Below are 13988 nucleotides of genomic sequence, written 5' to 3'. Positions count from 1 at the left end.
TTGTTTTACTGCCTCCCTCCTACCCACCCAAGCAGAAGGGAAAGAGAAAGACAGAGAGAAGGCTGAAAGAGGACCAAGTCATATATTTGATCGCTGGAGTTATAGTTATCAAAAATGGCTATGGAAGTTTATAAGTGCAAGGGTGACTATTATTCAATTTTAAGTGTGTGAATTGCTGCAAGGCAAACTTCCATTTTCTCCCCAGGCTGTCAGTAATAAAGTCACTATACACACATGACTTTGTGTTAGTGGGTTGAATTTTGGATGCGTGTGAATACAGAAAAAAGAACAGGGATGCCCTATGTTGTACAGTGGGGAGGTTCAGAACAGGACTCATTCAGACGGAAGAGCTTGTGGCCAGCCATGGCTAGGACAAATATTAACCACCTCCCATCCCTTTATCCCCAATCCTTCAAGTCCCTAGAGAGGCTCGGAGTGATTTAAGGTCCTCTGTACACATTGGAAGATGTTTGAACAAATGCCGTTTGAAACTCAAGGGCAGGGTTGCCTTAGCTGAGGTCGTCGTTACATAGACACAATTTCATTTAAATTCATGACAAATCTGCAGGTTCGTCATTGCTGTAGTGATTTTACAGAGGAGGAAACTTAAAGAGTTTAAAATGGATGTTGGACAACTTACCCAAGGTGATCCAGTTTTAAGTGGCTCAGCTGGGATTGAGAGCCGGGTCTTATTGGTTCCAAAGCTCATGCTTCTGCCATTATACCAGGTCCCACAGCAAGGAATGATATGCCAAGTTCAAGTCATCCAACCCCTTGCTGAAAGCACTACACCTCTGGGCTGCTGGGTTTTGATATGGCCGAGTATACTCTAGTGTGGGGTAGCTTTTGGTCTAAGGATTGGTGTTTATCTCCATCTTTAATCTTTCCTGATTGCTTAAGGCTTTTTCTTCTCTCCTCCTCTTCCTCCCCCAAACCCTCCTCCTTGTTCTTCCTCCCCCCAACCCTCCTCCTTCTTCATCCAAAACCTATTCTGTTTCCTTCCATAAGCAAGCAAGCATGAGACATAGACAGCCTCATTTATTTTAACTATAAAGGAAGAGCCCTGGGAAGTTAATCAGACTGCCAGGAATCTGGAATTTGCTGATGAATGGACATTTGGCTGAGCATAGTAAATTCTCAGCTAATTGAAAGCAGATAACAAGAGTAATGCATCCACCTTGAAAAACATCACATTCCTAATAAATAATTGGAAATGGCAATCTTTTGACATATGAACTGAGGGGGAAAAGTCTTAAATAAATTCTGGACTAATTCCTGTCACATATATTATACTGTATTTAGCAGTTGTGCTATATGAGAAGATTAAAAGCTATAAATCTCTTTGCAACACCATCTACAGCAGTGTTTTCAATCCAGAATAAATAGGAGTGGGGTTCTTAGAGTGCCACATAGAATATTGACTTCCATGGTTTTAATGTTGCGTGTGTGTGTGTGTGTGCGTGCGTGTGTGCACGTGTGTTTCGGGCGTGGTGGTGGTGATTTCCTTCTCTCTGTCTGAGGAGACATATTTAAAGGGATCCAGCAGATCATCCTGGTGATCTGATTGCTGCCACAAACTGGATCTTCTAGGAGGCTTTCGCTAACCCCAGTGTGATCCACGGACTGAAAGAAACATGGGCATCACCCGGAGGCTTGTTAGAAACGCAGAATTTCAGGCCTCATTCAGACCTACTGAATCAAAATTTGCATTTCTATTTTGCTTTATTATAATTTTTTAAATCTGCATTTTAACAGGATCCCCAGGGGATTCATCCTAGGGGATTCATTTGCACATTCGCCTTTAAGAAGTATCATTCCAGTGTTCAATCCAGGACAATTTTACATAACTTGAGTGATAGCAGAGCCAACTCGATTCATCCAGAATTGATTTCATCCCAGGCTCTGGAAGAAATCTAATGCTTAGGCTCTGTCCTCAGAAAGACCTTCATTTTCCTCCTGCTTTGTCATAAGAGCTGACCTCTACCTCCTTCCCAGGCCCTCCCTTGACACTGAGTTCCAGAAGCCAGGTCTTTGTCCTGCCCCCTCACTCCTACTCCCTACTTCAATCTCTCTCTGGGTCCCCAATCTGGACTGGGAATCACTAACTGGGTCCTCTTTTAGCCTGTTGGGGACTACAGCCCTGCCCAGGGTTATCTCAGGTCTTTGCCTGCTACCAGCTTTTTTGGACAGTACCCACCTGTCTGCCCACTGAAGCCAGGGGGTTGCAGTGATGGAGAATCCACCAGCAGGCTACTGCAGGAGGGGGCCAATGATCTCTATGGCCTGTCCCTGCATTGGAATCATCTTGGATTTCTGCATGATGCAGACTTATTAAGATTTCTGAAGTCAGTTACTTTTAAGAAGGGAGTTTTAGCCATCATTTCTTGAACAACTACTGTATGTCTGGGTACACCACTAGATGCTTTCCTTATGTTATCTTGTTCATTTCTCACAACAGCCCAACAATATATGCATTTCTGAAACTGTCACTAAGATATAGCATTCAGTAAGATGCACAGATTGTGACTGTACAGTCAGATAAATTTTGATACTATATGCACCTGTGCAACCCACAACAGTGAAAATACAGACCACTTTTGTCACCATAAAGGGTTCCTTTGTGCCCTTTTTAGTGAACTTTCTCCACCCTAGAGGCTATTACTATTCCGATGTCTATTCCCATAGATTCATTTGGCTCTTCTGGAAGTACATATAAATGGAATCATATGGTGTGGTACTCTTTTGTGTCTGGCTTCTTTCACTCAACATAAGGTTCATGAGAGGCATTCACGTTGTGTGTATCAGTAGTTCCTGCTGGGATATTTTAATCTCCATGTCACCTGTGAGCAAGTGCAAGATTGGAGAAATTGGCTAACTCATCTTGGTCATAGGAAAAGGGTCCAGGTCAGTCTGACTCAAGAACCATCTCAAACTCCCCTTCAGGTTGGATCTCACCAAATATTTTAGATTGTATTTTTGTAAATGAATCCCATTCTATCATCCTCTGCATTTGGAGATTCTCTTTAATTCTTACTGCTGGCTGCCCTGCCCAGGCTTTTGATCATGAGTTTCTGTTTTTACCTGGATGGGAGTGCGGGGTCCAGAGTTGAATGGAGCCTTCAAAGGTGATTTCATCCAAGCATCCTTGGAAGGAAGTGTCCTGAGTAGAGTCTAGAACAGAGTGAAGGGGAATTCCCTCTCCTGTGGTCCCTCATAGGTGAAAACGTCCCCCTTGGGGTGAGATTAGGGAATGTGATGGGGTTAATTTTATGTGTCAACTTGAATGGATTGGGATGCTCAAATATTTGGCTAAACATTATTTCCGGGTGTGTTTGTGAGGCTGCTTCTTGATGACATTAGCATTTGAATTGGTAAACTTCATCAAGCAGACTATACTATTCATTGTGGCTGGGCATCATCCAATCTACTGAGCGTCCAAATGGAACAAAAAGGTGGAGGAAGATTTGCCCTCTCTCTGCCTGAGTGCTTGAGCTGAAACTGGATTTCTCCTGCTCTTGAGCTTTACACCACTGGCACTCCTGGTTTTCAGGCCTTTGAACTCAGACTAGAATTACACCATGGGCTTTCCTGGGTCTCCAGCTTGCAGCCAGTAGATCGTAGGATTTCTCAGCTTCCATGATCGCATCAGCCAATTCTCTATAATCTCTCTCTTTCTATATATACATCTATATATATACACACACACATACATACATATACATGCACACACATATACATACTATACACATATATATACACACACACACACATACACTATTGGTTCTGAGTCTGTGGAGAACCCTGATTCAAACGAGGACATTTGAATGTCCTGTTACTTATGCCCCAATGTTTCACTAATATTTCCTGCAAGAAGGCCTTTATCTGCTAGCGGAGAACGAAAATTCCTACACTCTGTCCCTCACAGACCTCACAGGCTGATCAAATGCGAAAAGAATGTGAGATGATTTGTAAACTGTAAAGTGCTCTATAAAACTAAGCTGTTGTTGCAGTTCCTCACTCTTGGGTTCTGGGTTGCTTCAAAGTGAAACTTAAAAAGTGAAAGCCAAAAGGATAAACTTCCAATCCCCCATCTGGAAAGAGGAATTTGACTATGATGCTGTTGCTATGTAATTTCTTTTTTCACTCTTGGGGCTTTCTTTTATGAATAGAAATACATTCTATTTTATTGCTTTTACCTCCTAGAAGACTTTTCCCCCAAGATACCCTAGCCAACCAGCTTGTTTCAGTTTTTCTTTGAACACTTAAAATGGAAAAGATAGAAATGTAGAATAATTAAAATAATTATTACAGAATTAGTTATACAAAAGAATTGCTATCAAACCTAATTCCAGGGAGAGAAAAGAATAAGAATAATCTGGAACTTGGGTTAGGTAGAAGAAAATTTTCCTGACAGAGCTAATTATTTAACTAGAATGGATTCATATTAGGAGCATGCTTGGCAAATTTTTAAAATTTGTAATAGTTCATCATCTCCAGTAAGATTAAATCTGTAATTTCCTTAGAGATAATTATTAAATTATTCCTATTTTCCTTTTTGCCTATTGTAAAACTCCTAATTTCTTTCACTTTCCTTCATAGATTTTTTTAGTTAGACTGTTCAATCATCCCTATAACTTTTTCCATGGCGTTTCTGAAATTTTAAACGGTAGAATTCAGAAGGAGATACTTTACAGTGAAAGGATTATTTCAGACCCTGTGTGCAATACTCCTGCTTATATGATCTCTCTTGGACCTTGATTAAATGACAGAGTTACTCAGCTAACATGTTTAGAAGTTAAGTCTGCAGGTGTTTTAGTCACATAAGGCCATGGCTATATTGAGATGTATTGTTTTGAGTTTATTTTACTGTATTGAATCCCAGCAATTCTCTCTGTTAATCTCCTCCCTCTTAATTTGTGGCTTTTTCCCCAGTTTCATTAGGGGATTTTGATAGTGTAGCCCCCTGCTGCCATGGTAGCTTCTTCCCTGGCTTCCTCCATGGCTAGGATGCCATTATGTGTAAACATGGTAAGCAGACTTACTGTTCATCTTCCCAGGTCACCAATGGAAAGGCTAATATCAAATGGACCCCAAACTGACCTTCAGAGCATTGTTCAAGGGTGAGGGTTCATACTGCCTTGCCAATGGTGGTAGAGCATAGCTGTTAAGAGCACTGACTGTGTTTATTTGTTGAGCTTTGGGCGGGGTATGGGGTGGCTTTTGATGGGCAATTTAGATAAAGATGCTCTATAAATGCCATGCCCTCATGCCATTTCTAAAATGTCATGAGCAGAGTAATATGAAGGCTTGCGTGAACAGACCTAGGCTTTAAAGGCAGGTTGTGCCACTTACTAGCTGAAGGACCTTGGGCAAGTCACTTAGCTTCTCTGAGCCTCAGTTTCCTCATCAACAAAAATTGAGATAATAATGGCCACTTCACAGAGTTGTCAGGATTAATGGAGTTTGTAAAGTGCTTGGCATATTCAAGAGACCACTATCTGGTGACCACTCCATTCGTAATGGATCTCTGGGTATGAGTTTTAAGCCTGTGCCCTTTCCAAAAGTTGTGTGGTTTGGAGTACATGGATTTCTCCAGTTTACTAATGAATTTATCCTTTGAAACCAAATCAAGAGTTCTTTAAAGTCAAGAGTGATTACACACATTGCCTATGCAATGATTTAAGATTGGAAATTCTGCTGAGTTAATTTCTTACAAAGTTTTGAAGTTTCCTTTCCTGTAGCATTTTCTTCTCAGAACTTAGCAGCTTATCTTGCTCCAATTTTATTCCTGTATTTTTCAAAACACAGAAATCACATACAGTACTCCCCCCCTTATTTGCAGGAGATACGTTTCAAGACCCCCAGTGGATGCCTGAAGCCGCAAACAGTACAGAACTCTAAATGTACTATTTTTTTAAAAAAATCTAATAACTGAGATGGCTACTAGGTCACTAACAAGTGGGTAGCATAGACAGCATGGGCCCACTGGACAAAGGGGGAATTCATGTCCCAGGCAGGATGGAGTGGGACGGCATGAGATTTCATCATGCTACTCATACGGTGCATAATTTAAAACTTATGAATTGTTTATTTCTGGAATTTTCCATTTAATATTTTTGGACTGCCATTGACTGTGGGTAACTGAAACTGCAGAAAGCAAAATCATGGATAAGGGGGACTATCGTATAAAGTTCTGTCATTTCCCAGGCAATCCCTTTTCAGTTTTGTTATGTAAGATTTATACAGGCACTTTTATGATTGTCCCACACAGCCTTTTCAGTCCAGACCTCCTTCCGAGTGGTGGGCCAGTCATTTTCCTATATGTGCTGGAGTGAAGCAACAGGTCTGGCCAACTCCCATGTAACCAGAGCTTCTACAATGAGCTTGCCCGCAAAACCACAACACGTTGCTGTTGCCTCTACGTTTCGGGCACGACCTGTCCTTGTTTTCAGTTCAGTGGTTACTCATTCATGGGTAGCTTAATCTACTTTAGGTCATTAATAAAGATGTTAAATAAGGACTTATCTGACAGTAAGGCCCCCTGCCCTCACCCCCACCATATGTGGCTCTGTTAGAAAGCCCTGGAATGAAGAAAAAAGGACACTTTGTGTTATCACAATAAACTATCCCCTTTTAGTGAATTATAGAAACCGTGGATCCAGTGAGTGTGGAACATGTCACACGTTTAGTCTTTAATGATCAGTTTGTTCCAAAGACTAAGAGAATGTTTGTATTCAACAAACTAAATTTGGTTTGAATCCGGACTTGGAGGTTGTCCCAACAGATTCAAGCAGATTGAAAAGTCATGAACAAAGGGATGTTGGGATAATGAAGTGTCCTGCTTAAGCTCATCCTTCCATGGCTTTCTAATTTGTGAAAGAGACATCTAACAGAGCCACTGGGGGACACCTTCAGATGAGTCTTTATTTACCATCTCTATTAATGACCTAGAATATCAGCTTGCAACAGGAAATTAATAGATCTAGGCATTGATCATCAATGGTTGGTAACATCATAGAGAGGCAACAAGATATTATGTACTTCTGATAGAAAGACACACCCACTACTTATGAACAAAGTGCAAATCCAAATCTGATCAACCTCTAGATCCTGCTACCAATTTACAGGAAATAGAAAATAGAAAGACAGAGAACGTGTTAAATGGTACCATGGAGGTACAATCAACGAAATCCAGACTGTAGGGAATCTATAGGACAAATAATCCTGTTTCTTTACAAATTGAAATATAGTGATAGAGGAGGCACCTACAAAATTAAAGAGATTCAAGAGGCAAATTATTCCATTAAAATGTGCTGACTTTATTTAGATACTAGTTCAAACAACAAATAGTTTAAAAAAGATTTATGAGATAAGTGGAAATTTGAGCACTAACTGGGTATTTGATGATATTAAAAAATTATTAAATTTTAAGATATGATAATAGTAGTGAGCATATGTTTTTTAAGAGTCTTTATCATTTAAAGACGCATACTGAAATATTTACAGATGCGATGATCTGATGTCTGTGATTTGCTGCAAAATACGTGAGAGAGAGAGAGAAGAGAGTGAGGGTATAGATGAAAGAAGATTGGTAATTGTTAAAGTTGGCTAATAGGGGCTCATTGTACTATTCTTTTTACTTTTGTAAGTGTTTAAAGTTTTCCATAATAAAAAAAGGTAAATCAAGGCACTGTGAAATCCTAAATCTCAAGAGAGAAAGCAAAATCAAGAAATATATGATGAAAGTATGCAGTAGTCTGATAGGCAATGTAAATTATGTTCAATATTCTATATATGCTTAGACAAAGTGGTGGATTAATTCATTTTAGAAAGAATCTCAACAAGACTTGAAGGATCTTGCTTAAGGTTCTGAAACTGATGGTAGAGTCTGATTCTGAACCCCTCTTTCTGCTTTAAGATTTGCACTTTAACCCTCAAGCTATACATCTTCTGTGTCCAGGTGTAGGAGAGGCAAAGGATGAAAAAAAAAACAAACCACCAAAAACACCGTATTTATTAGCTGGTGTTTTTGTGCCAGGCACTTTATATATGTATAATCTTATTTTAATCCTAACTTTAAACCTATCTCAATGCCTTGAGGTAGGCATTACTGTTCCTAGTAAACAGATGGTGAAACTGAGGCTGAGAAAAATAAAATAACTTGCTCAGAGTCATATAGCCAGAAATAGAGAATCCAGAAAGTGAACTACCTGGGATATTTGCCTAACTCAGTCTGATGTCAGAACATCCTGATATCCTGAGCAAACTAACGCAAGAACAGAAAACCAAATACTACATGTTCTCATAAGTGGGAGCTACACTTGATCTTAGCCAAAAGGCCGAGAAGCGATATAAGTGGGAGCTAAACAAGAAGAACACACGAACACAAAGAGGGGAACAACAGACACTGGGGCCCACTCGGGGGTGGAGGGTGGGAGGAGGGAGAGGATCAGAAAAACCACCTGTCAGGTACTATGCTTATTACCTAGGTGACGAGATAATCTGTACACTAAACCCTGTAACACACAGTTTACCTATATAACAAACCTGCACATGTACCCCTGAACCTAAAATAAAAGTTTAAAAAAAAGGCCGGGCACGGTGGCTCACGCCTGTAATCCCAGCACTTTGGGAGGCCGAGGCGGGCGGATCACGAGATCAGGAGACGGAGATCATCCTGGCTAACACGGTGAAACCCTGTCTCTACTAAAAATACAAAAAATTAGCTGGGCGTGGTGGCGGGCGCCTGTAGTCCAGCTACTCGGGAGGCTGAGACAGGAGAACGGCGTGAACCTGGGAGGCGGAGCTTGCAGTGAGCCGAGATCAAGCCACTGCACTCCAGGCTGGGAGACAGAGCGAGACTCCGTCTCAAAAACAAAAACAAAAAACAAACAAAAACAAAAAACAAAAAAAAATCCTACTCTCAGGACAGTGGAAAAATAAATATGCATAAATAGTACGTAATAATTAGTGTGATCACCTCATAATTGACGTTTGTGTGGATGTGCTGCCTTTAAAGAGTGGAGGAAGACGATAGCTTCATTTATTCAACAAACTAGGGATCTCCAAACTTTTGTTTTAACATAGTCCTTGCAGCAAATGTTTTTAGTGTTCCATGCCACATCCCTTGCGGCAGATAGTTTCCACACACGTAGACAGAGTCTTACCCCAGTGTCAGCCGCTTCCGCCTGCTTTCAGGAACTTAATCCTCACAGGGCACATCAGAAGTGTGTGTGTGTGTGTGTGGCGGGGGGGCAGGGTTAACACTTCTGGGGGCAGCCCTCCACCAATGAGGGCTGGCGGTCAAGAGATAAATGCCCCAGATTTCCATCTTTTGAAAGGACATTTCCCAGGCACATTTGGTAGTTCTTCAGCTGGTCCCTAGTAGCACTAAGCCTCAGTTGCACACAGAGGTAATCAGCTCAACAATGCCGTGACTTTTCCGTCTCTCCTGTCTCATACTCCTTGTCTCTTCACTCTTCTTTCTAGGATTACCATCGAGATGAAATTCCTGCATCCAGGTTCTTGCCTCAACTCTGCTTCTAGTAGAACTTCTCAATTAAAAAATATCCTGAGCTCACTCCTAATGCATGCATATTTATTTGTTTATAAATTATACTCATGGCAGGGCCTGGTGACTCACGCCTGTAATCCTAGCACTTTGGGAGGCCGAGGTGGGCTGATCACTTGAGGTCAGGAGTTTGAGACCAGCCTGACCAACATGGTGAAACCCCGACTCTACTAAAAATACAAAAATTAGCCAGGCGTGGTGGCAGGCACCTGTAGTCCCAGTTACTCGGGAGGCTGAGGCAGGAGAATCACTTGAACCCAGGAGGTGGACGCTGCAGTGAGCTGAGATCGAGCCACTGCACTCCAGCCTGGGCAAGAGAGCACAACTCCATCTCAAAATATATATATATATATTTATGATTACTTCATTATATGTGCTATAAAACATACACTGAGAAATTCTGAAAGGGTGAAATAGACATAAAATGAGTACTGTTTTTTTAAGATTTATAGTTTGTTATAGTGTACAAAATAGGATAGTATAATTATATTTAATACTTAACAAAACATATGAAAGGTACATATGCATTTACTGAGGATGCATACTCTAAATATTTTGCTGATGGGCTGAACATAAAAGAATTGAGCAATCACTTTCTTAGACTGTCTGTGGTCATTCTGTTTCTTTAAAATAAACTTCATTAGGTTCACAGCAAAATTGAGTGGGAAGTACAGAGAGTTCCCACATATCACCTGCCCCTAACATAGACAGCCTCTCCACTATTGATATCTTGCACCAGACTGGTACATTTGTTAACAATCAATGAACCTACATTGACACATAATTGTCATCCAACGTCCATAGTTTACATTAGGGTTCATTCTTGGTGTTGCACATTCTATGGATCTTGACAAATGTATAATGACAGGTATCCACAATTACTGTTTCATACAGAATAGTTTTGTTGCCCTAACAATCCTCTGTGCTTCACCTGTTTATCCCTCCTTCCATCCTAACCCCTGGCAATCACTGATCATTTTACTGTCTCCATAGTTTTGCCTTTTCCAAAATGTCTTATACGTGGAATCATACAGTATGTAGCTTTTTCATATTTGCTTCTTTCACTTAGTAATGTACATTTGAGGTTTTTCTATATCTTTTCACAGCTCGATAGCTCATTTCTTTTTAGCAATAAATAATATTTCATTTGCTGGAAGGTATCACAGTTTATTTATCCATTCACCCCACTGAAGGACAACTTGGTTGCTTCCAAGTTTTGGCAATTATGAATGGAGCTGCTATAAACATCTGTGTGCATACATAAGTGTGCATGCACATAAGTTTTCAACTCATTTGGGTAAATACCAAGGGGTCCAACTGCTAGATCATGTGTTAAGAGTCTTTTTAGTTTAGTAAGAAATTGTCAGACCATCTTCCAAAGTGGTGATATAATTTTACATTCCCACAACAATGAATGAGAGTTTATGTTGCTCCACCCTCACCAGCATTTAGTGTTGTGGTTAGTATTTTGTATTTTTGCCATTCTAATGGGTGTGCAGTGGTATCTCACTGTTGTTTTAACCTGCAACTCCCTAGTGACATTATAATGTTGAGCATCTTTTTGTATGCTCATTTGCCATCTGTGTATCTTTGGTGAGGTGTCTGTTCAGTTCTTTTGCCCATTTTTAAGTTGGGTTGTTCATTTTCTTATTGTTGAGTTTCAAGTGTTCTTTTTATATTTTGGATAACAGTTCTTTATCAGATATGTCTTTTGAAAATATTTTCTCCTAGTTGGTGAATTGTCTTCTCATTCTCTCGACATGTCTTTTTAAAAATTAAAAAAAAATTAATGAATTTAATCTTATCAATTATTTCTTTCATGGATTATGCCTTTGGTGTTGTACCTAAAAAGTCATTGCCAAATCCATGGTCAACTAAATTTTCTCCTGTGTTGTCTTCTGGGACCCTTACAGTTTTGCACCTTACTCTTTGGTCTATGATTGATTTTGAGTTAATATCTGCAAAGGGTATAATGCCTGCATCTAGCTTCATTTTTCTTGCATGTGAATGTTCAGTTCTTCCAGCACCATTTGTTGAGAAGACTGTCTTTCCTCCATTTTATTGCCTTTGTTCCTTTGTCAAAGATTGGTTGACTGTATTTGTGTGGTTGTATTTCTGGGCTCTCTGTTCTGTTCTATGAATCTATTTGTCTATTCGTTTGAGAATATTACACTGTTTGATTACTGTAGTTGTATAGTAAGTCTTGAAGTCGGGTAGTGTCAGTCCTCCAACTTTTTGTTCTTTATCAACATTGTATTGGCTATTCCGAGTCATTTGCATCTCCATATAAACATTAGAATCATTTGTCAATATCTACAAAATTATAGGCTGGGGTTTTGATTGGGTTTATATTAAATCTATAGATCAAGTTGAGAAGAACTAACATCTTGACAATATCGAATATTTCTATCTGTGAACATGGAACCTCTCTCCATTTGTTTAGCTCTTCTTTGATTTCTTTCATCAGAGTTTTATAGTTTTCCTCAAATAAATTTTGTACATGTTTTGTTAGATTTATAGCTAAGTATTTCACTTTTTGAGGTGTTCATGTAAATGGTATTGTTTTTAATTTCATATTTTACTTCTTCACTGTTGATATATAGAAAAGAGATTGATTTTGTATGTTAACCTTATGTCCTGAAACCTTGCTAAAATAACTTAGTTTCAGGAGGTTTTTGGTGTCAATCCTTTCAGATTTTCTACATAAGCAAACATGTCATCTGCAAATAAAGACAATTTTATTTCTTCCTTCCAAACCTGTATTTTTCTTTACTTTCTTTTCTTGTATTATTGCATTAGCTAGGACTTCCTGTATGATGTTGAAAAGCAGTGATGAGGGGAGATGTCCTTGCTTTGTTACTGATCTTAGTAAGAAAACTTAATTTCTCACCACTAAATATGGTGTTAGCTGTAGGTTTTTTGTAGCTGTTCTTTATCAAGTTGAGGAAGTTCCCATTTATTCCTAGTTTGCTGAGAAGTTTTAATGATGAATGGGTGTTACATTTTTTCAAATGCTTTTTATGCATCTATTGTTATAGTTATGTGATTTTTCTTCTTTAGCTTGTGGACATGAATAACATTAATTGATTTTTGAATGTTGCGTGCCTAGAATAAATCCTATTTGGTAAAAATATTTTTGGTTCTTATTAACTAAAGGGCCAAAAACCTTTTTCATCTTACTTTTTTATTTTTTAAGTGAGAGCAATGTGATTAAATGTATTTTGTGCTTTTGGAAAATCATAGTTTAATATTTTGTGGAAGTGTGCTTTGAATATCTGGTTTTAGTTTCAGTTTATTTTGATAAAACTTGTTTTTAATGGCTTGACATGGTTAGCCAAGACATAGATAAAGATATGTAGATTAGATTATTGGCTGCATTGAGTAATCATAATACTCTCTTTTTTAAGCCACATATCAATTGCATTAGTTAGGATTCTCCAGAGAAAGAACCAATAGGATATACACATATACAGATACAGATCTATGTCTCTTAGTGTACATATACTTATTCACTATGAGAAATTAGCTCATGTGATTATGGAGGATGAGAAGTCCCATGATCTGCTATCTGCAAGCTGGAGACCCAGGAAAGCTGCTGGTGTAATTCCAGTCTAAGTATGAAGACCTGAGAACCACAGGAGTGAATGGTTCTTGGATCCCAATCCAAGAACAGGAGAGACCAATGTCCCAGCTCAACCAGGCAAGCAGAAAGGGGTCAAATCCTCTTTTCCTTTCCCAGTTTTTTGTTCTATTTAGGCCCTCAATGAATTGTTGGATGCCTATCCACATTGGGGAAGGCAGTCTACTGAGTCCACCGATTCAAATGCTAATCTCATCTGGGAATACACTCAGACACATCCAGAAATAACGTTTAATATAAGCATTCTGTGACTCAGTCAAGTTGACACATAAAAATAACAATGACATCGATTATGCAAAGATTCTTGTTGAAATTAGGCTAGTGAATTTCCATCTTTTAATGTCAAACTGTTCTAATAAAACAAATAGAATATGCAGCATTTTGAAGATGATTTCATTTGGAAGATACTTAAACAGGATTGAAAATTTCATGTCTATGTTTTCTTTATAAATGTGCAGATATGAAAGTTTTGTTTTATAGTTTCACAATTTTTATTACTTCAGTCAATAAATGTAGTAATTACATTGTGAAATTTCACTTTCTAAAGGAGGTACATTAATTTATAATTGCCTGTATTGATTTCAGAACTCAATTTCTGCACTCTGCACATGCATTTCTTAATCTATAAATGTAATATATAGAACAACATACTCCGGACATAATACATTCTGCAGTCTCTAAAATCAGTTAATCAGTTTATAGTCAATGACTATTTTAAATTAAAATCTCTTAACTATCAATCATTTATCTATACAATGCAATGATTTTCTATTTGAA

At 38.8% G+C, this 13988-nt stretch overlaps 1 pseudogene; it reads right to left on the bottom strand.

Moving 5' to 3' along the window:
- Positions 1-8205: 8205 nt before the first annotated feature.
- On the bottom strand, positions 8206-8351 carry LOC129476640 (uncharacterized; annotated as a pseudogene).
- Between the last annotated feature and the right edge of the window lie 5637 nt (positions 8352-13988).

Source organism: Symphalangus syndactylus, chromosome X (assembly GCF_028878055.3).
Source record: "Symphalangus syndactylus isolate Jambi chromosome X, NHGRI_mSymSyn1-v2.1_pri, whole genome shotgun sequence".
Lineage (NCBI taxonomy): Eukaryota > Metazoa > Chordata > Mammalia > Primates > Hylobatidae > Symphalangus > Symphalangus syndactylus.
Note: the sequence above shows the minus strand (reverse complement) of the source record. Positions and strands in the feature narration are given on the sequence as shown.